This window comes from Haliotis rufescens, unplaced genomic scaffold (assembly GCF_023055435.1).
Source record: "Haliotis rufescens isolate VD_foot unplaced genomic scaffold, xgHalRufe1.0.p SCAF_6, whole genome shotgun sequence".
Classification (NCBI taxonomy): Eukaryota; Metazoa; Mollusca; class Gastropoda; order Lepetellida; family Haliotidae; genus Haliotis; species Haliotis rufescens.
Genome location: NW_025964334.1, coordinates 33,449,987 through 33,474,280, shown reverse-complemented (window position 1 = coordinate 33,474,280; position 24,294 = coordinate 33,449,987). Strand labels below are relative to the sequence as shown.

The window sequence follows — 24,294 nt, the reverse complement described above, 5'->3', positions numbered from 1 at the left end:
CCGGACCCACGAGGTCTCGTTGAACCGGCGTTACTAAAGTTGTCATTTAAATATCTGGGTAATTTTGTCAAAGTTTCTAAAATTTAACATTACCTTGTCCGGAAAAAATTTTGATGATAAAAAAACAAACCAAAGCAGATGACAATAAAACCGATCGCCAAAACGCATCACGACAACGGCCATGGTAACCCGATGCACGTGAGTTCCCCCATTTCTTGCCCTATAAATATCCATCCAGATCGGATAACATTCATTCGTTATTGAATTGCTACCACATGCCAAGATTGACAAGAAATCAGCAACGCCAATCCCTTGGACGACTGCAAGCTGGACAAACCGCCCGACAAGTAGCCAATGCATTTCAAGTCCACGTAAGGACCATATACAGTCTCCAGCAACGGTACCTGACCACCAACACTACAGATGACCGACCACGTAGTGGAAGACCAAGGGTCACTACCCGTCGACAGGATCGTCAGATTGTGCGACAGCATCTTCAAGATCGCTTTGTTACTGATGCGGAAACTGCTGGACAGACCATGGAGATACACCAGCGACACATTAGTGCGGACATCGTGCATCGACGATTGACGAGCAGACACCTCCACTGTCACAGGCCACACCGAGGACCCATGTAGTCCAGTAATTAAAAGGCCCAGGTTCAACAAAATTGACGGAAAAGGTTTATTGCTGGATTTTGGTGCCTTGACACCTATACATTAAAAAAAAAAAATAGTTTACCAAAATCGGACATGGGGAACCATCCGAAAATAGGTCAAATCCAAGATGGCCGCCAAAACAAAGGTAACAATAGACATGATAGACATTAACATGGAACCAATAACAGTAAAAACATTTATGATGAGACTTTCTATATTAGTTTGACTTGGTAAATGCAAAGGAGTGTATGTTTCACAATTTTGAAAGGAAAATTCTCATAAAAATTAAATATAAATGCCTCGAAATGACAAAAAATGCATAAATTTGTTAATAAAAGTAAGTCTTGCAGAAAATAAAGTTTCATCATAATGTTGGTGTTTTACATATAAAATCATACAGTTTATTGTGTTCACATAAATAATCAAGTTTGAAAAAAAAAAAAACCAATTGAAAAAATGAAGTCTTCCCCTCTTCAAAATGGCGGACGAGCCGACGATGGTTTGAAGATGGACCTCAAGAACATAAAGGTGTGTATAAGCTATTTTTCTCTTATAACTAAACTTCAAAACTTCAAAAACATATAGTTAATTGGCTCTAGAGGGGAATAACTGATGAAAATATAAACAAATATGAATATAAAATTTGTAACAGGGCCATTAACATCCTCATTGGTTTCAAGGCAAATGAAGGGAGATAATCCCAACTCCGGTGAGCAGTTATTATTCTCAAATGGTATGAACTTTGATTAAAAGTCGATTTTGAAGATAATCAAGACATTTAGCGCACAAATCATTTGCTACAATGGACAAAGTAATTATTTATGAAAAATGCATCCTGTATGAGAGAAATAAGTTATCACTTTAAATCTTTGAATCTGTATTCATTTGTATCTGTACACATGTCAACCATATTTCTAGCAACTGTTACTATTTGCAGTTGACTGTTCTCATCTGAAGGTGTCGAACGTAGATCACAGATGGCTACTTGTGTGCTATGTATGGAACCGGTCAACCTGGACCTGTGAAGTTGACAGAAAAAGGCTGCTGTGGCAATGCAAACAGACTGCGCAAATAAGATGCACCAGACACCATATACAATGAGAACTCTAGCCTGTTGGTACACAAACAGTGTCGAAGTAAGCATATAAATCCAAAGGCAATCAAAGCAGCTAAAAAATGTGGAGCATCACATATAGCTCAGAAAACTCTTCGATCATATGTAAAAGCCTTCAATTTTAAAACTCACTGTTTTCTATGTGGTACTTATATTGACCAGGATGCTGCATACAAACATCTAGATAGAAGTGTACTTCAATTCAGCCGTGTGATGGCTCTTGAGTTCCAGGAAACTATTGCAGCATACTGTGTCAAGAGGCAGGATGATTGGGCCAAGATGGTACAGTCACGTGTTGTGCCAATACACGATCTACCTGCTGAAGAAGCTATCTATCACCATGCATGTGATAAGAATTTTCGGAGAGGGACCAGTATACCTACAACTTATATTGAACATGGGGAAGCTCCACCGAAGAAACGGAAGCTTGGTCGACCGAAGAGTATGTCCAAGATGACAGCATTTGAGATTGCCATTGATTACTTGGAAGAGAATGGTGATGAAGCGATTACTTTGGAAAATTTGCATCTCATTATGAAGTCAAGGAGTGGACTGAATGATGATCAACTGTACACTGCATCTCAGCTGAAATGGGAATTAGTAAATCACTATGTGAACAAGGTATCCATAACTACAATCAGGCAACAACCTAACATTGTAACTCTTACGTCCAAAGTGAAACATCTCATACAAGAGATTATAAAGAGATTACGAGTTGATTATAAACCGACTCATCATCCATGTTTAAATTTTGATCGATTCCATGTTTTTGACTTTTTTCCATTTTCGCTTGTTTTGATGGCGGCCATATTGGATTTGACCTATTTTGGGTGTTTCCCCAAGTCAAATTTTGGTAAACTATTTTTTTCTTGAAAGAAGACCTATCAAGGAACTGAAATGCATAAATAAACCTTTTCCGTCAATTTTGTTGACCTTCGTGAAAAAAACACCTTTAATTACCGGACTAATGCCATTGATCAAGTCTTGAAACCACACGCCATACCTTATTTGGCACGTCGCCGTAACCACGAGTTGCAGCATGATAACGCCCGTGCCCACAACGTGAGGGCAACAAGAGACTTCCTCCAGCAGAATGGCATAAGAACCTTGCAATGGCATGCCCTCAGTCCCATTGAGCACCTGTGGGGTGAGATTCAAAGACGGCTGAATGACGTCCGACCAAGGCCGACAACTGTAGCTGAACTGTATCAGGCGTTTCTCAGGAGTGTGGGCTCAAGTCCATGTATCGACGTTGCAGGGCAGTCATCAATACTGACACACCAGATACTGACTTGTGATGCCATTTTCTCAGAGACTAGTGTTGTGTTTCACTTTAAGAACGTTTGACACTTTAATTTCAACTTTGATGATCAGTTTTGCAAAGTTTCATCTTTTTAACAGTCTCAAAGTATGTTTACAGTGTTTGGACAAATAAGGTTTCTCATATGTCTATCCATGGTGACGTTTCTTTTGCGGTTTAGTATACAAATGAAACTGTTTACAGTTAAGTAGGTGTAACAATATACATCGCTTTTATTGAATGTTTAACATTTGATTAACTTGTTTATTAAAATCATGTCATCAATTAATGTGAAAACATATTTGATTCTATCAAATATGAACTTTTTTAAAGATATTAACAATATTACTATTATCACTAAGATGTATATTACCATGTAATAATGTTTCGCTGAATAGGTCTTCAGCAACCCATGCTTGCCGTAAAAGACGACTATGCTTGTCGTAAGAGGCGACTAACGGGATCGGGTGGTCAGGCTCGCTAACTTGGCTGATGCATGTCATCGTGATGCTGCTCACTATGTCAATCACTGGATTGTCTGGTCCAGACTCGATTATTAACAGACCGCCGTCATACAGTATTGCTGAGTGCGGCGTTAAACAACAAACAAACAAACAAAAACATAGCCAGCGTACATGGTGTACAATCGTCAATGTAAGTTCCTACTCTAGAAAACTCTTAAAAATTCCATTGTGATTCGCCTGTGTCTAAGACACTGATTTCGACATGCTGATAACTACAACACAAAGCGACCTCGATGGCTTGATATTCCTGTAGCAGGACGTGGAGTCGTCCCATAGATGACATCCTTACCTTGTCAGCTTTCTGACGGCGTTAACCTCTTTGGCGTCCGACCTCTGATCATAAGGTCCGTGGTTCGAATCCCATCGCGGGACTCGGAAATGTTATTGCCGCTACATTTCAACACGGAAAACATAAACGGGGGAATTGAGAAAGTTTCGAACAATGTGTAATCTTCTTGTATACACTATACATAAAGGGGGCACGGGTGGCCCAGTCGCCTAAGGCACCGCGATTCGCTGTGCAGAGTTGCGTCCCTTGGGCACGCCAGAAACCTATGCTTGTGGGTTCGAATCCCGGTTCGCCCCGATTATGTCTCTAGGTTTGTCAGCAGCATACCCGTGCTCGTGGGTTTCACTGTTGTGGTAAACGTCTGAGACCTGCATCACTTCGGGCTCTCCTCCCAAATTAAGCTGACAACCCGCGATATAACTGTAATACTGTTAAAAGCGGCGTTAAACCCAAATCATTCACTCACTCTAAATACCAAGAGTCAGAATAATCAGACCTAGTTAATTAAAATTCATAAACTAACTCTCTAAAGTTACGCGATTATTTAACTTTATAAATCATAATAGAGTTAGTTTCGCTTGAGGATTGTACATATTATCTCAACCCATGCCTGCCGTAAAAGGTGACTATGCTTGTCGTAAAAGGCGACTAACGGGATCGGGTGGTCAGGCTCGCTGACTTGGTTGATGCATGTCATCGATCCCAATTGCGTGGATGGATGCTCATGATATTAATCACTGGATTGTCTGGTCCAGACTCGATTATTTACAGACCGCCGTCATATAGCTGGAATATTGCTGATTGCGGCGTTAAACAACAAACCAAAACTAAAACATATTATCTATTGTCTTTTTTTTGCCACATTTGGTTTCAGTGAGTGGTTGGATATGGATATACGCCACATAGGAAATATTTGCTTATTATTCTCCACTTATTCGTTGAATAGCCAAGGATTATTTGCATTTTTACTGCAGAACACCATAAAAAACGTTTGCGTTGTGTACTATCAAGGGTGAATTTGTGTTATGTGAGGGTTTGCATAAACATGAATAGAAATTTTCAAATGGAGGTGGTAAACACATGAAGCCGTATCTTTTTTGAAAGCTGACATCTGATTGGCTCAAGACCCTTCGCATCCTTCATTTAAGCTGGGCGGTCAAAGGTCGCTCAGGATTCGCTCAACGCGACCCTCCATGGCGATGTCATCAGATCTGCACGTAGACAGTTTTAGTGGTGCTGGGGAAAGATCGGATTTTCATGAGATTGGTGTTGGTATTTGACCATTGCTCTGCGAATACACAAATGATGAAAAGTTACAATTCTGTCCATGAATACACGTAAAGGTTATACCAGTTTCATATATTATCTCAATTGTGAAGCAGTTTAAAAGCAATGGCAATTACAAACTATTTAAAAAAACCTTCTCGTCCTTTATTAAACCAAATTGTTCTGCTTTGACTAATTTTGTTCTGACATAATAAGGGGCGGTGGGTTGGCCTAGTTGTTAAAGCGTTTGCTCGTCACGCCGAAGACCCGGTTTCGATTTCCCACAAACATGTTTCTGTTGTCCCACACCGTGATATTGCTGAAAGCGGCTACAACCATACTCACTCACTCATTTACTCACTCGACCCGGGGTAGAATAGGTCTTCAGCAACTCACGCTTGTCGTAAAAGGCGACTATGCCTGTAAGAGGCGACTAACGGGATCGGGTGGTTAGGCTCGCTGACTTGGTTGATGCATTCCATCGTATCCCAATTGTGTGGATCGATGCTCATGAAGTCGATCACTGGATTGTCTGTCCGGACTCGATTATTTTCAGACCGCCGTCATATAGCTGGAGTATTGCTGAGTGCGGCGTTAAACAACAAACAAACAACAAAGCAAACAAATATTTACTCACTGACTCGCTCCAACGTACCGAAGGGTATTTCTTGTTTGGGTTACACGCACGACACTACGATAGCCATTGAGTAAAAACAACTGATAACATTAAAATTACAAACATTTTCATCTTTATCTTTCTCCAGTTATTAAATGGTCATAACAAGTTATCAAAGTGGGTTCAAATATATACATTACTTCAGATTATACGGTCCATGGTTCGAGCCATGAATAGACTATGTATTTTAGTGATGACTGATCTGAATGACGAGAACCATGAGGGTGCTGAATCCATCTCAAGTGCCCCCCCCCCCCCCCCCCCCCCCCCCAACAGACAGTCCTGATAACGATTACTCGTACCACACCCTTGAGCATCCAGTTATTTTAATGCTATTATTTAAAACATCATTATTAACAAATTCTAAGGGGTTTTGTGGAGAAAACGGTATTCATTTTGTTCAGTCTATTTATATTTCGTTTAAAAATCATATAAAAAACTGTATAACTGGTACATAAGACCTACTAAGAAATATGTGGGAGGACTTGTTACACCCTACTGTAAAACTACTTACCATAGCGTACAAATCGCTATTTCCGCCCATTGAATTGACAATCGTGGGATACGTCTACTTTCAGGCAGGTCAGTCTCTTCAATTAGATCCCCTCGTTGAGCTTGGCCGAGTTTATACCCAAGTTTCGGTTCTATTTAAGGATTCGGAGACCACCAACTGCCCTGTCGTCTAAAGCACTGGAATACGGCGTGCAGAGTAGTCCCCTTTCCTGCGCCAGGATCTGTTGACCGTGAGTGCGAATTCCGTGCCCGATGGCTAAGAATTGAGAATGCCTACAGCCTGCGCCACTCTGTAATATGTAGCTGAAATGATGTTCAAAGCAGTGACTTTAATCACAAATTCATACATGGACTCACCAGTTAGTGCTTATCGCTTTCGACCCGAGAAGATTCCCGGGTAGAATAGGTCTTCAGCAACTCATAATTGCCGTAAAAGGCGACTATGGTTGTCGTAAAAGGCGACTAACGGGATCGGGTGGTCAGGTTCGCTGACTTGGTTGATACATGTCATCGATTCCAATTACGTGGATCGATGTTCATGATGTCAATCACCGGATTGTCTGGTCCAGACTCGATTATTTTACAGACCGCCGTCATATAGCTAGAATATTGCTGAGTGAGGCGTTAAACAACAAACAAAGCTTATCGCTTACCATTCTCGTTAGCGGTAGTGGTATTGTTAATAATCGTTTGTAATTGACAGAATGGTTAGTATAAACAGTCTAGTTAGTGTAGTTAACATCGTTAGTACAGTGTGTATAGTTATTATAGTCAGAATAGTTATCTTTGGTATAGTGTAGTATGAACAGTATAGTTAGTAAAAAATAGTTTTGTTATTACATTTATTATAGTCAGTTTTTGTCAGTATAGTTCTCTAGTTAGGATGATGAGTATAGTTATTAAAGTTAAAATAGTGAGTGTACTTAGTACTGATAGTAATCGCTGGTATAGTTGGTACCGTTTCCATTTTGTAGTTTGATGTCCTGTGAAGATTCCGGGTTAGAATAGGTCTTCAGCAACCCATACTTGCCGTAAAAGGCGACTATGCCTGTCGTAAAAGGCGACTAACGGGATCGGGTGGTCAGGCTCGCCGACTTAGTTGATACATGTCATCGATCCCAATTACGTGGATCGATGCTCATGATGTCAATCACTGGATTGTCTGGTCCAGACTCGATTATTTTAAAGACCGCCGTCATATAGCTCGAATATTGCTGAGTGCGGCGTTAAACAAAAAAAAAAAAAACATTCCTTGTTTTAGCCCCTTAATGCCGAGCTAACAACATGTACCATCTTTAATCGTTTTTTGGTATGACGCGACAGAGGATCGAACCCCGGACCTTCCACTCTCCGGGCAGACGCTCTACCACTCGACCACGGTGGCGGCGACACAATGGATAAATTCACACATTGTAGCCATGCAGGGAATAGAGTTTGATGAACTAAAACGTTTACCATAAGGCTATCCTATTGGCCAACACTGTCGCGTGTAGCGGGCACTCGGCTCACCACACCTCAATCCCATAGGGAATCTCAACTATCATTGGACTGGTTTCACAGTGACGCTTTTGTTTGGCTCGATATCAAACATCGATGTCCATTATAAAAAGGCTTTGCTTAGAGTCGGTCGCCATGTTTTGCGATCTTTATACGGAAGGATCGGTTGATACGCGGTTGACAGTAAAATCATACAATATCACTACCACATTGCTGCCCGAGGTACAGTGTATTATGAAAGTAACGCAAAAGACCGACTTGACCCGAATAATGCGATTGTATTGCACATTAAGCTGACACGCAGTGATGTAGCTGGAATATTGATAAAAGCGGCTTAAACACAACTCACTCAGTCACTCACTCATATTGTTGCAGATAGTCAATTATGATGTTCACTTACTGTCACTGCAGACCCGTGAAGATTCCGGGGTAGAATAGGTCTTCAGCAACCCATACTTGCCGTAAAAGGCGACTATGCTTGTCGTAAAAGGCGACTAACGGGATCGGGTGGTCAGGCTCGCTGACTTCGTTGATGCATGTCATCGTATCCCAATTGCGTGGATCGATGCTCATGATACTAATAACTGGATTGTCTGGTCCAGACTCGATTATTTTACAGACCGCCTTCATATAGCTGGAATATTGGTGAGTGCGGCGTTAAACAACAAACAAACAACAAAGCAAACAAATATTAACTCACTGACTCACTCGCTCCAACGTACCGAAGGGTATTTCTTGTTTGGGTTACACGTACGACACTACGGTAGCCATTGAGTAAAACAACTGATAACATTAAAATTACAAACATTTTCATCTTTATCTTTCTCCAGTTATTAAATGGTCATAACAAGTTATCAAAGTGGGTTCAAATATATACATTACTTCAGATTATACGGTCCATGGTTCGAGCCATGAATAGACTATGTATTTTAGTAATGACTGATCTGAATGACGAGAACCATGAGGGTGCTGAATCCAGTGTTGGGAAATTCCTCAAGTGCCCCCCCCCCCCCCCCCCCCCCCCCAACAGACAGTCCTGATAACGATTACTCGTACCACACCCTTGAGCATCCAGTTTTTTTAATGCTATTATTTAAAACATCATTATTAACAAATTCTAAGGGGTTTTGTGGAGAAAACGGTATTCATTTTGTTCAGTCTATTTATGTTTCGTTAAAAAATCATATAAAAAACTGTATAACTGGTACATAAAACCTACATCCAATTTCTGTGAGAAATATTTGGGAGGACTTGTTACACCCAACTGTAAAACTACTTACCATAGCGTATAAATCGCTATTTCCTCCCATTAAATTGACAATCGTGGGATATGTCTACTTTCAGGCAGGCCAGTCTCTTCAATTAGATCCCCTCTTCGACCTTGGTCGAGTTTATACCCAAGTTTCGGTTCTATTTAATGCCATACAAGATTCGGAGACCACCAGCTGCCCTTTCGTCTAAAGCACTGGAATACGGCGTGCAGAGTAGTCCCCTTTCTTTCGCCAGGATCTGCTGACCGTGAGTGCGAATACCGTGCCCGATGGCTAAGAATTGAGAATGCCTACAGCCTGCGCCACGTCAAACTGCCACTCTGTAATATGTAGCTGAAATGATGTTCAAAGCAGTGATTGTAATCACAAATTCATACATGGACTCACGAGTCAGTGCTTATCGCTTTCGACCCGTGAAGATTCCCGGGTAGAATAGGTCTTCAGCAACTCATACTTACCGTAAAAGGCGACTATGGTTGTCGTAAAAGGCGACTAACGGGATCGGGTGGTCAGGCTCGCTGACTTGGTTGATACATTTCATCGATTCCAATTGCGTGTATCGATGCTCATGATGTCAATCACTGGATAGTCTGGTCCAGACCCGATTATTTACAGACCGCCATCATATGGCTGGAATATTGGTGAGTGCGGCGTTAAACAACAAACAAAATGAAATAAACTGGATACGGTAACCACATTATTGGAATGTAATTGTTGGAAGGCCATTCCCCGTGTCTCTTTTAAGTGAATGAGTATTGTTTCATGCTACATCAAACATTATTCCACTAACACAACGGCAGGGGTGGAATGGGGTTTAACGCCGCGTCCTAGATTATTGCATGCACATTGTGTGTGTGTGTGTGTGTGTGTGTGTGTGTGTGTGTGTGTGTGTGTGTCTGTGTGTGGCTGCTTGTACTAGTCTTGTTTATTTACAGACCGCCTTCATATAGCTGGAATATTGCCGATTGAGGCGTTAAACAACAAACAAACAAACAAATCAGATGGACTGTGCCCAAACTGATCTCAATAGAATTGTAACACGTTGGTCATCCATGGTCAGCAGTGGACAGACTCGTCATTCAGACGTAGCATCTTTGGGACGACCTTGCTTAAATTCAGCATCCCATATCGTAACAGTTGAATATGGAGGGAAGTCATCCCCAAGCATGATTTTCATGTCATCGTGTTTTTCCTTTGGTGACATGCACACACAGCTCATTTTTTAGTTTTCTCCATTTTTGCAGTTTCTCTTTCCCCTGTCAAATTCTCCAAAATAGATGCAGTTATCAGTCTGTAACCTGGTGTTATATCTTTTAAGCAATGGTATCCTTCAAACACATGTTGAAACCACATTACTCAAAGCAAGATCTATGAGGCTATGAACGTTTCGATTTACCCTCGCACTGAGCCAACCCTTAATTGGTCGTTTCGGTTTCAGCAATAATATCTTTAACATCTGAAAAAAAACAGTTTCAATCGTTTACTCATCGTCTAGATTATTTTTTATCTTCATGATTTGATTTTCGCTTTCCCAGTTGTGTTGTCTTGTCATAACGTTAAAAATATATAATTTACTCCATCGGACAAATGTCAACCTGGAAATAGAAAAGTATTTTATTTTTTACTTGTCATTTTGTGTCTTTGCAGAAAAGCGGTGTAGCGTGATGCAGTTTGGATATATAAATAGTTTCTAACCGGATTTGCAATTATTTGGTGGAATATATCAAAGCGTTGAAAAAAAATCTGATGACCTCTTAAAGGAAATTAAACGGAAACGTTAAACGTTTATTTTAATACATGGTCTTTTAATCGCCGGGCCACAACATAAAAGAGCGAGGAGCAGTTACATGTAGCTAATAGTCAAATCAAATTAAATCATGTCGTTTTCTAGTTTGAGATATAATTATTCACTCTTTCTTCTTCCTTGAATGTTATCATAATACTACCCCTAACAATAATACTGACGATGTGTCATACACTTGCGCAGAATTTCAATATACCGTTAGATTCAGTATGGGAAAGTGAATTATTTAAAAGGAAACATTGCCTTAATTTACAGTTAGCATAACCCTACGTAGATTAACATAACAACGAGTTTTGGGGAATTCACACCTGATAGTCCTCTTTCCTCTTTCCTAAAATAATCAATATCAAGTCTACATTATTTATGAACATATTCAAGTCAACAACAAGGTCAAGTTAAATTATTACTTCTGTTTATCCCGCATAGAGGCCGAGTTGCATTATTCATGACTACGGGTAATTTGCACAAGATGGTTTTACAAATATACCACAATGTATTTTCAAGTGAACAGACTAGTAACGGTAATTAGCATGATAGTTCCAAATGTTTTGCACACAAATATTGTTCCTGGAATAATCTGTGGGCAGTATGATGGATGGCTTTATCTCTTTATCCAAGTTTGAATTAACATATTACTAGCTTTGCCTCATTCTGGCTTTATGAACTTTTGATTTATTTCAAACGTTGAATACTTGAATAAAAATTCAGAAACTAAAACGAATAATAGGATATTTAGTAGGGGGGGGGAGGGGGGTGGCTGGGTGGGTGGTGGGGTTAAATCACGAAAACAAAACAGCTGAAATCAGTGTGCCCACACGTGCAATGGCGGGCCGCCATCACGGCTACTCTGCATGCACTGGATACCAAATTCCGTCGGATCGCTAACTATTTTTCAGAAAAGGGGGAGGAACCTGCTTGATACCCAATTGAACAAGATCAATACAGAACAACAGACTGGGGAGCTGTAGGGGGAAGGTATCTACTGTTTGGAACACATCACGCACGATATATTTACACCCATGATATGGTGTCGCTGCACGTACCGAAACCAGCGTTTTGACCGTGTGTACATAATCACGGGTTAATTTCTCAGTGGTATTTGACAGCTTTTTATGGGGCATTAAACAGACACTGCATATTATGAACAGAACAGAACAGAAGTTTATTCAATATTTTAGGCCATATGACCTATAGTACAGTAGTGTTTGTTTTTTGTATTAACATTGTACAGTCACGTGTAGGTAATAATAAGTTTACATAAAATATTTACGTCTAATTTCAAAAATCTTCTTCAGGAATATTGACAGAGATGATATTGTATTTGCATTGCAGGAGTTCAACAAATTTCTCATCAGTTGTTCATCTTTGTACATAGTTGAAATCATAGGGAGGTATCTTTTTCTAAGAAACTGATAATGTTTACAAATGAGAAGTACATGAAACTCATCCTCAACATAGCCTTCATTACAATAACGGCATAAACTACTTTCTTTATCTTGTACATTTTTCTTTCTGAGATTGTTAACATTAAAATTATGTAACTGCATATTATAGCCCCTTTCTGACACAGCTGAGTAATGTATAGAATAATAATATATACTACTCAAAAGACGTTTAGGACCACCCGATTCTTTCTTATTACTGTAGTTAATCTTGCATGCCATGGCCGATTAACTATAGTGATGTGAAAGAATCGGCTGGACCTTAACTTCTTTTGAGTTGTATCTTACTAGTATCATTGTTGTTGTTGCTTGGATTGAAACCGTAAGAGACTCGATCCCAGAATCCCAGATTCGACCTGATTATGATCTATGGTTCGTTACCGCAAACCAGTTCCTAGACCTGAACGTTAAGGCTTGTGACTGTCCTTCCACATTACGCTGACACGCAGTGACATACTGTTCAAAGCAGTGTTGCAACCAATTCATTCGCTCAACTCCTAGTGGCGTAGTGGATAGAGCGGAAGATCGAGGGTTCAGTTCCCGTGTCATACCAAAAGACGTTAAAGGTGAGGTGAGGTGAAATTGGGTTTAACGTCGCGTCCAAGATTATTGCACTTATATAGCGACGTGCATGCACGTGTATGTGTGTGTGTGGCTGCTTGTACTAGTCCGGACTGATGCCGATTTATAGTGCTAGCTCACTGAGATACCATCCCGCAGTTTAACATGAATACCCCACTCAGACACAGTATTCTGACTCCGAGCCGACCAGTCCTTGTTTTAGCCCCTTAATGCCGAGCGCCAGACAGGGTAACAACAAGTACAATCTTTTAACGTCTTTTTGTATGACGCGGCCCGGGATCGAACCCTGGACCTTCCGCTCTCCGGGCGGACGCTCTACCACAAGACCACGGAGGCGGTCCAAAAGACGTTAAAAGATGGTTCATGTGATTACCCTGCCTGGCGCTTGGCATTAAGGCAATAAAATAAGAACTGGTCGGCTCAGATTCAGTATAGTATGTGCATGAAAGTCGCTACATAAGTAATAATCGCGACGTTTTCACCTCATCTATACAGGTTGGTTGGTTGGTTTGTTGTTGAACGCGGCACTCAGCAATATTCCAGCTATATGACGGCGGTCTGTAAATAATCGAGTCTGGACCAGACAATCCAGTGATTGAAATCATGAGCATCGATCCACGCAATTGGGATCGATGACATACATCAACCAAGTCAGCGAGCCTGACCACCCGATCCCGTTAGTCGCCTTTTACGACAAGCATAGTCACCTTTTACGGCAAGCATGGGTTGCTGAAGACCTATTCTACCCCGGATCTTAACGGGTCTCACCTATACAGGAAACCGCTATCATGTTGCTTGAATATTGCTAAGTGTGGCGTTTAACAACAACCAAAGAAAATTCACCTATACTAGGGTATGTTTTCTTCATGGGTCCTTTGAAGAGTGAGTGAGTGAGTTGGGTTTAACGCCGCTTTTAACATTATTCCAGTTATATCACGGCGTGTCAGCTTAATGTGGGAGGAAAGCCCGAAGTGATGCAGGTCTAAGACGTTTACCACTTCGGTGAAACCCACGAGCACGGGTATGGTGCTGACAAACCTAGAAACATAATCGGGGCGAACCGGGATTCGAACCCACAATCATAGGTTTCTGGCGTGCCCAAGGGACGCAACTCTGCACAGCGAATCGGGGCGCCTTAGACGACTGGGCCACCCGTGCCCCCTCCTTTGAAGAAAGCATGATCTTCTAGTAAGCGAGTGACCATTTACTAACACATCGGTATCAACATGTGACAACTTCAAACACAGCGCTCCGTGGAGATTCCAGGTTAGAATTGGTTCCCAACATGTGCTTGTAGTACGAGGTGACTTAAAGGACGGGGTATAAGACCCGTGAAGATCTTGGAAGAGAACAGACCTTCAGCAATCGATGCTTGTCATAAAAGGCGACTATACCTGTCGTAAGAGGCGAATAACGGGATCGGGTGGTCAGGATCGCAGATTTGGTTGATGCTTGTCATCGTATCCCGATTGCGTGGATCGATGCTCTTGATGTCAATGAATGGATTGTCTGGCCTAAACTTGATTATTTAGACACCGCCGTCATATAGCTGGTATATTGCTGAGTGCGGCGTTAACAGCAAACAAACAAACAAACAAATCTCGATTATTTACAGGCCGTCGTCTTATAGATGGACTCTTGCTGAGTGCAGCGTTAGAAATCAAACAAACAAATATCAAAAGCAAAAGACAAATCATAAAGTGCATGTCTTACTTCAGTACGAGCATCGAATGCAATGATGATGGCATGGACGAGCAACCATTAATAATTACAATGTAAGAAGCAACGTTACACCTCAGATTTTTTTCTCGATCACTGTTTTAAGACAGATGATTACATGACAATTTTTGTTATTTGTTTATAATCACAACACATTTTGTTAACATTTCATCACGTATGTCCAAGAAACAATGTGTTTAACTTCTTCAAGCGCAAGTATTGTTTTTATAGATTAATGCTACTGTTTAACGTCACACAAGGGTTATTTTTCACCCCAAACCACTGTTTTAAGCAAGAACATGAGTATATATTCAACTTTCCCGAATTATGAAGCCAAATTAAAAATATGTTTACGTTGATTTCTAACCACTTTTCGAGAGAAATTATATTCAAAAATAATGTCAGACCTTCTTTAAGATTTCTATTGTGTTTCAAATACGGAATAAGAAAGTCTGATTTTTTTGTCCATTTGAGGAATAGTCAGCTGAAACTATCTCTTTTTTCTCCCACAACGTGCTCCTAATGGGTTGATTCAATAATAAAACACAAAAGTTGAAAGACTTTTTCACTTTGATATTTCAAGCATTTGTTTTATTTGGCCTTTTTGAAGCAATGTTATCAATGCGTCCATGAAAGTGATTGGTGCACGTGCAGTATTAACTTCCTTCCACCTTGAAAAAAAGTACCCCAGGAAACCATAAGGAAGTTGATTTCATTTCAGTTCAACAAATTGACAGAGTATGACTTATCTGAATATCAGCAAATTACATGTTTTCGAAGAATGCGAACGGTTCTTGAACTACCATGGCATTTGATGAAAACTGTCGCTTTCTACCGTGTTTTACTATGGATCGCCAGTGTAAATATTGATTAGTGATAGGAAAAGATATCGGCGTCCACATAAGTCCAAATATGTAAAGATCTTGTTTCTCTTAAAACCATAAATACGTAAGCACACAATATCACTCGATTAATCCACAAATTCGGATTAATCAATTATTTCTCCCTTTAATCCAGAAACCCTGTCCCCGGTCGGTTACCTCTGGGAACGCCCATCTATTAAAAAAATACAATATATTACAATTAAATAATCAGGACGATTTCGCTATGAAGGACACTGTTCAGGTTAACGGGGTTTCTCATTAAATTTTTCCACTTAGTAAACTACGTTTATAACGAACATGCTTATGACGAACTGGCGGATATAACAAACATTTATTTTGTCCCGGCCATTTGCTGTATATATGTTATATATATGCTTATAACGAACTACGGTTATATCGAACTAATATCAGTTGTCCCGTTGAGTTCGTTCTAACCATAGTTTACTGTATTATGTATGGAAGTTTTCTTGCTGAAATGACTTATGGAATGATGAAATGTTATTTTAGTTCCCTGGTTACCTTTTTCAACCTGTTAGAGATTATTACGCAATTAATAACATAATGGTAACTTTACAATCACACCGAAATTTTTGAAATTAGATATCTCATCAAATCTGAAAACTGCGAAATAGTGATGATTGTTGTGTTTTTAATGCTAACTCACAATTCATAATTAATTCAAAATAATGTTAAACAAATTATATGTCCTATGGCAAGTTTAATGACGTGAATCAATTTGATGCATTTGTATTTATGTTTCGAGGTCAACCAATACCATTATTCATATTGCATCCTAAAAAATGAATTTATTTCAGTCAGTTTTGTTTTTCTCATTTGCATATCATCTTTCGGAGTAAAATCGTTTGGGTAATTTTCGGGGAATTTAAACACCGGGCTTAGTTGTACCAACATGACGTTACTTCCTGCAGCTTCAAGGCCACCCGTCCACTTGAGGATGTCGAAACTGGTCTTGAAATAGTATGCCATACTTCAATTATCGACTCTCTCACGGGACAGTGAAAAAAACTCAACCTTATCTTAAGTAAATAGGAGAGGAGCATATTTTACTTGACACCGCCTTCCTTGTGAATGTGTATCCTCCATGTCTGTTCTGCTTTTTCAAATTAAAAAATTCATTTAATCAAAAATCAGTTAAAAAGTACAAACAATTATTATACACATTTCAATTCTCAATTCTCACGTACATTAACATATTTAAGCGTTATTTAGTTATTTGCAATTAACCGAAGCTGGAGTGAAAGTGACAATTTTGTTGTATTTTGTCACTGGAATTAATTTATATTGTAGGAATTGATTTTGAATTGAATTTGTACTTAACGAAGACGCGACTATTTCTTCACTTTGTTATTTGATTGCAAAGCAATTAATACTGATAATATATTTACTTAAAAAGTCCTATGTTAGTTCATGGTTTCGATTTGTAGATGTTTCTCAAGAAATGCAGAAAATAAAATGAATGATTAATAGCACTTAAGTGGAAGCGCCCGAACTTCCCAGATAAGTAGTTTTCAAAGCATCTACTCTACACCAATCAGATTAACAATAGATGCCATAACAAAGTCATCACGTAGACACTCGTAGATACATTTAAAGGAAATATTTTAAGTTGTAGCAGGATCACGATGGGTACTTGAGGTTTTATGCGTCCCTCTGGCTCGTGGTATAAAACCTAACGGGGGATGCATAAAACGCAAATGGACCCAAAGCGTACGGCTTTTTACTTTGAAGCGGAGAATAAGGGATTTATTCTGTCTTTCAGAAATCCACGTGCACTCTGTATCGCTCGTGGCGGGGTATAAGAGATTTATTCCCCGCTGAAAAATGTATTAACCTCCAAGGCGGGTTACACAGTATTTCATCAAGATCAGTCGGACCAATCAGATCTCATGATTCTGACATCAAGGTATTCTAAATGCTGATGTGACAGTGTGAATATGAGTTAAATAATAACAGCCCGTCATAAATATTATCATATTTGGCGTTATTTCAAAATAGTATTATCCGTTATTATATAAGAGAAATATCCCAATTGACAAATACATTTCACAATACGAGGAAAAGCGTATATGCGTATTTGCGGATTGTACGTCTTGCTTTTACAAGGATGTCATTATCATTATTATTGAATTTGAAAAATACAAAAACTTGGATTCATACACGTTTAAAACACTTATGATCAGGAGGCAATTGGTTTATGCATAATTATGAAAATAAAAACAAAAAATAAATAAAAAGTACTAATTATTGAATAATCATTTAGCATATGTGACCTAAATAAATAAATACGACAACGAATGGATGACTAAAAGAACGTGTAAGTAAAGAAATTAAAACCATTCATTATGTGAATTTATAAGTTATGATGTATAAATGTACATTTTGTAAATAAATTCATTAGAATATAAAACTAAATAAAAGCGACATAAGCCTTACCATGATCGTAAGAAATCGCTTCTAAAAGCAGTCCATTGTGTGATTCCGACTGTATCATGTTTATTAATTCACTTTCAAATAGTGTAGATGCAAAGTGATGCCTTAGTCACACCAAACAAACAGGTGACGAGTCAATGTTTCTATATGCATATATTGCAGGTTTGTAGCAAAAATTGTGTTTGTTAAAGAATAAACAAACGAACGTTTAACTTTGTTGCATTTAAATATAAATTGACAATAATATTACCGTCCTGAAATGAGTGGACAATTGTAACAGTGGCCTAAAAGCATACCCACTCACCCATTACAATATAAGAATATTAAGCAAAAAATACTCTGCAGATTATTTATTTATTGAGTTTATGTATTTATTGAGTTTATAGACATGTGATGTTTCTCAATATTTCACTGTTTTTGGAAATTCAAGGATTGTTTTGTATTTCCGCATGGAGATGTTGAAAATCCCTTTTGTCAAACTCTCGGTTTGTCTTGGGTACGTGACGATGTTAACCATTGCAATCTCGATACCCTAGTAAACCAACGAGTTGCAATCACGCTTAGATAGAGATGGGCATGGACTAACAGTTCAAAGAAAGCTAATTTGAAAATTCAGATATGAGAATCTGCTCAGAAATCGTTTGAACATTTGCAGAAAATTGGGATTCTAAAAGTGAAATCAAGAAAAATGAAATAAACTATTTTGTCCTCAGGTTTTATCAAGAAACTTAAATGTCGCTGGACATGTTGGATGATAAATATTTCTAACAAAGATAGCCCCAAATATTAAATTTATAATACGCAATATATAACAGATCTGGCATTCATGTTTTTATTTTTTTTAAAACCCCAAAACTTGGGACATGATACTTATCAATTAAAGTAGTCGAACTCTGAAATGTCGTTTAGATTCTCATCACAATGTGACAACCTCTCCAATTCGTTTTCCTGTCAAGTTCCATACCCTGTTAATATTCATCATCACCAAAACTACTATTTAACTTCTTCAAAGAAACATATTTTTAAGAAAGGCATATTTTTATTTTCTCTCTATTTTCTTATCAACTTTCTGAATGCTTTTTTCAAGGAAGGAAAGAATCAATCAGTCCAGAATACACAAGCGGTTTGTTGATATTGGATATTTTCCCTAGAAACACTGCAGACAAGATGGACAGATTGGCTTGTATTGTATACCAAGTTTATGTCACATGGTTATAAGGATGAGCACACCAGTTGCATGTTGATATTACAACATATTCTCTGGAGATACCACAGACAAGATGGCCAGTTATGTACATGGTGTGTATGATATACCAATATTATATCACATGATTAAAGGGATGAGCACACTGGCTGTAGGATTATATGACAATATTATTGCAACAGATATCGCAGACAAGATGGACAGCTAGCGCACATACTGTCGGGTCGACACATTAGCTGTAGGTTGATATTACCATTTTTCGCTAGAAGTCTTATCCATGCATTCACATTCAAACCATCTCTCGGTGCTGGTTTCAGTGTTGTTTTCCGTGATTGCCTGCAAGCCCAATATAAGCTGCAAGACAGGTCATGACATAAATTGATGTTTGAGCTGATGACCTGGGGTCCATAATCTTACATTCAACAACATGTGCATTGTCACTGTTATTACCTGATAACAAAAACATGTGGACAATACGTTTGTAGGTCATGCCACAGATGCGTTCCTCTGATTGGTCGGTTCTAAACCAATCGTTAAGCTGCTTTCTGTGATGGGTTTATCGAACTTCTTCGGGAAACAAGAAAACTGAGTTACCTTTTCCGCCTTTTATCTTAATTATTTTGCTCTATTTTCTTGAGATTGGTGTTTTCATTTAGTGATTATGAGTCACACGTATTTGTTGGAGGCTCAACATGTGACTTTTACTTGAGACCTACACCATTGCACCTATTCGCCCTGATGATAATCCTTGGCATGCAAGCACCATACTCTTGGTCGTGGGTTTCACCAAAGTGTCAACGTCTGAGACACATCCTCAAACTGACGTGTCATGATATAACTGAAAATTTTGTTCAAAATGACGTTCAATGGGATGAACTAATTAATATGGTCCCTCTGAATCAGAGTATTCACAGTTTACCAAGTAAAAAATAATTTGAGTGACGGGCGTTACGGGTACAGCAAAATATGGCTAACATTTTCGCGAATACCTGGTGTCATCACTGATTCCAAGACCCAATCATGTAATTTACATCCTCATTTTGTAAGCTGTTTCGCCAGATATTCAATACTGATTATTCTCTTGCGATGACGTTTTGAATTTTGTATGCCTATCAACGAATGATCGGATGCAAAGACGAGCATTCATTCATAGATATCCCATTGCATACTATATACATAAATATACTTTGTTGATACATTTGAAACTCGATTTACAAGTTGATATCATGCAATTAACTCTAAATGACATGACAATAGCACGAGGCTCTTCGTTTTCAATTATTTTACGAAATACTAAATCAAAATATATAAAACCTGGAACACGTTAACATGCACACGTTAAATGGACAAATGAACTTTCACAATTACATGTCAAGGCCATACATGTGCCGTGTCGATACAACATCTGGTGACAATCTTCTTCCTAACTAAAAGCATTATGCATAATGAGGAGCCTTGCGTGCGAAGGAAATAGAAACTAAAATATTGCCCATGCAATCTCAAACTTTGATCCCTGGCAACAGTGGTCATCGACTTTTGTTTTACAAAACCTGATAGGTTGGCATTTGTTGTGCATCTAAGTCTGGATATGTTTCTTGCTGAATCTTATCTAAAATACAGATTTACACTATTTCCCTCTCATTAAATATGTCATTTATGTTTGGTCTCTTTTCAAATAAAATCACACAATAAATTGATTTAATAACGAAAATAGAGACGGGAAGAAACATTACACAAATTATTCAGAAGAAAATTATCGAACTATGTTTAAACTATATTTTTGGTTATTTGGTACAAACACGTTCGTTTTAAACATAAGGATAATTATGAAACTATCAATCCTGTACATAATACAAAATTCATATTTTCCTATATGATTTTGGACATCAAATTATTTTCCAGTGTATTATATCTCAGTTCCATAATGCTTATACATACTAGATTAATTATTTAATATGATTTTTATATTGTCTTATCCCCGAAGATACCATTGAAAAATGTAGAAAAACAGATGTGTCACTGTTGTGTGGGAATTTCTTCATATATGTGCTACTGCACACTTGTGAATCTCACCTATTCATATATATTGTGCGCAACATATGCTCCAAACTTCCTTCAACTTATTCATGTATTCATATGACAATGTAAATTATATACAGTATTTTGTTTTGTTAATCGAATTAATTTTTAAATGAAATAAATATGAAGCAGGAGCCGAGTTTAACTTCAGAGAGATTTCGGATTATTCGTTCGTTCAGTGTTTCAAATATATTATTATACGTTATAGTATATGTCACAATGAAGAAATGTTTAAGAAAGCCTTCTTTACATTTAATTTATAATAAATAATTTTGATGAAATATTTTAATCCTTAACCAGCGACTTGTCATTTTCAGTCTGCCAACATAGTGCGCTGGCATAGCCATTCTTTTCCCACGCTTGACGCAAAATACCCGAACGCGAGACTGTGTGATTGTTTATGTCCCAAAGATAAGGAAAATCGATGCACCTCTGACTCTCTTTTGTACACAACCGACAACGTAAATATATTCTTTCGCGAGTTAACCATCGTCAATGGTTTTGTTTACCGAGTTATAAAAAAGCACAGCTCAAAATTCTCAGAAAGGAAAGAATTATTTGTCAAAACCCTGAACAATTTTCGCACGTGCAAACGATACATGAATTTCCGGCATTGACACTTCATGTGCTAATTTCTTCTTGTGCTTACTCAATAGCTGGGCGTAAGTATTTATCAATGCAAACGAACTGCTTCAAATAGTGTAATTTCCTATTATCATGTTTACCTTTTTGAATACCTTTCCAAGAATTAAAGAATTCATTTTTTAAAGAATTTAATGAACTAGTTTACTCGCGCTCGTGTGTAACGTTGGGGCAATGAGTGAGTGAGTATGGTTTTACGCCGCTTTTAGCAATATTCCAGCAATATCACGGCGGGGGACACCAGAAATGGGCTTCGAACCTGTGTCTTCGGCGTGACGAGCGAACGCTTTAACCACTAGGCTACCCGACCGCCCCCCTTGGGGCAATGGGTTAGCCTTGTAAAAGCTTTGCCTCATGACGCTGAAGTCCGGGTTCGGTGCTCCACGTGAGTACCTTATGTGAAGTCGATATCTCTGTCCACCCGCGTTTATAGTGATGGGATATACCCAAAAGCGACGTAAAACCTCACTCACTCACTCACTGGCGTGTGTTGATGTTACCGTTGTAGAAGCCCGTCACAACATATGTCTCATTGACATTCACAATATGTCTAACTACACAAACATCAATCATTTTGAAAGTACTCATCCTCGATAATCCAGGGTATTATATGTCCATTCTATTTTGATAAATACCCTGGGCCCATTCGCCTCCATTGCTTCGTTTCGGAGGTGACGTCTCCCACTTAGCACGGATTTTTGCACAGGAACTCGATGATAGCTAGACTAACATCTAGTCTCTGAAACGAAGATATCGTACATAAAAAAACAGTTGTTCAGTTATCTTAATAAAAATATAATAAAAAGGAGCCCAGTGACTCTCTTCATTTTCTGATACTGCAGTGATCTAGACTTGCCAAACATTATAGACTTGCATGGGCTGTATTTGATATATATTTGTATCAGGGTCTGTAAGACAGACTAGATGATAGCGTGTATAGCATAATATATTCGTATAGAAAAAAGACCACACCCCTCTATATACATAGAGACTCTCTATGTATGAAGAGGGGTGTGATTTATTTTCTATACAAATATATTATTCTATGTATATAGAGGGGTGTGGTCTTTTTTCTATACGAATATATTATGCTATACACGCTATCATCGAGTTCCTGTGGATTTTTGTCGCTTGTTAAAGTAATACATACCGTCGTGCTATTCAAATCAGACTCAAAACAAAGCTATGGTGGCGAATGGGTTCAGGGTATTTATCTTAATAGAATGGAGATATAATACCCTGGGTCATCGAGGATGTCACTCGTATCGGAATGAATGAAAGTTAACTACGAATAGGGTTACATTCGTATCAGTTTCTCCACATTCTGGCTGAAGAAATCGCGTAATTTCGATTTACAAAGTCGAAAAGAATTTGTGCTTTCAGATTTGAGGGTGTCATTCGGTATTCGATGTCCGAAACCCGGAGGTTTTAAATTTTACACTTTCGCGCATCGAATTGGCTGAGAATGTTTCTGCTCAAAGACGAAACGTCTTCGGTTTGTGGAAACCATAACCATTGAGCACATACAAGAACTAAATGTGTTCCATAATCATTTTTTAGCTGTTTCTCAAGCTAGAAACTATGGCAGTATTACTGGTTTACAAGTAACGGGAATCTTTAGCCATTAGTCTCTACGTGTTTTATTGTAAATGTCTTACAATTCCGCCCCGTGATATTTGCGCTTCTCATAAAGCGAACGTGTTTTGTACATGTATAATTGTCTATATACATGTTTAGGAATACAAAGCCCTTATCTTTCCTAAACATGCCCATATGCTAAAAAACCCTTCTGTCCTGAACCTGCGCATATACAAAACCCATCTCTTTCCCAAATATTTAAATATACAAAACCCTTTTCGCCTTAGTATTTGTGAAAACCCTTCTCTCCCAAAGGTTTAAATATACAAAAGGAATTCTCATGAACGTGTACATGTACATGTACAGAACCCTTCTCTTTCCCAAAAATGAACATGTACAAAACCCTTATCTCCTTAGCATTTACATATGCAAAGCCCTTCTCTCCCAAAGTTGTATGTATACAAAACCTACCTCTCATGAACATGTTCATATACAAAACCCTTCTTTCTACAAAACATGTATGGTGATATACAAAAATGTGTACACATACAAAACATTTCTCTCCTGAGATTTTGTAAATGTACATGCTTAGAGGGTAGAGGACTTTCAAAGGGAGAATAACGGTTGTTGCATGTGTATGTGTGTGTGTGTGGGGGGGGGGGGGGGGGGGTGACGGGGGTGGGGGGGTGACGGGGGTGGGTGTGTGTGTGTGTGTGTGGGGGGGGGGGCTTATTGCGGAATTTGAAAGTATTTACTGGAAACAGAAACATGAGCTGCATTAATAGTCTGAATTATAGACT

The 24,294-nt window shown here is 38.7% G+C and overlaps 2 long non-coding RNA genes across 2 annotated transcripts in view; both read right to left on the bottom strand.

The window, feature by feature from the left end:
- Positions 1–670: 670 nt before the first annotated feature.
- On the bottom strand, positions 671–2,826 carry LOC124116051. The gene is made up of 2 exons (XR_006858064.2): positions 2,777–2,826; positions 671–2,358 (listed from the first exon to the last, which is right to left on the bottom strand). It is a non-coding gene; the product is annotated as an uncharacterized LOC124116051 (long non-coding RNA).
- A 1,767-nt stretch (positions 2,827–4,593) lies between these two features.
- The window catches only part of LOC125374894, a 41,472-nt gene continuing 21,771 nt past the window's right edge, over positions 4,594–24,294 (bottom strand). The window contains exons 2-4 of the long non-coding RNA XR_007218789.1: positions 9,119–9,442; positions 6,343–6,644; positions 4,594–5,174 (exon numbers count right to left, since the gene is read on the bottom strand). This is a non-coding gene — a long non-coding RNA (uncharacterized LOC125374894). The remainder of the gene's footprint in view (positions 5,175–6,342; positions 6,645–9,118; positions 9,443–24,294) is intronic.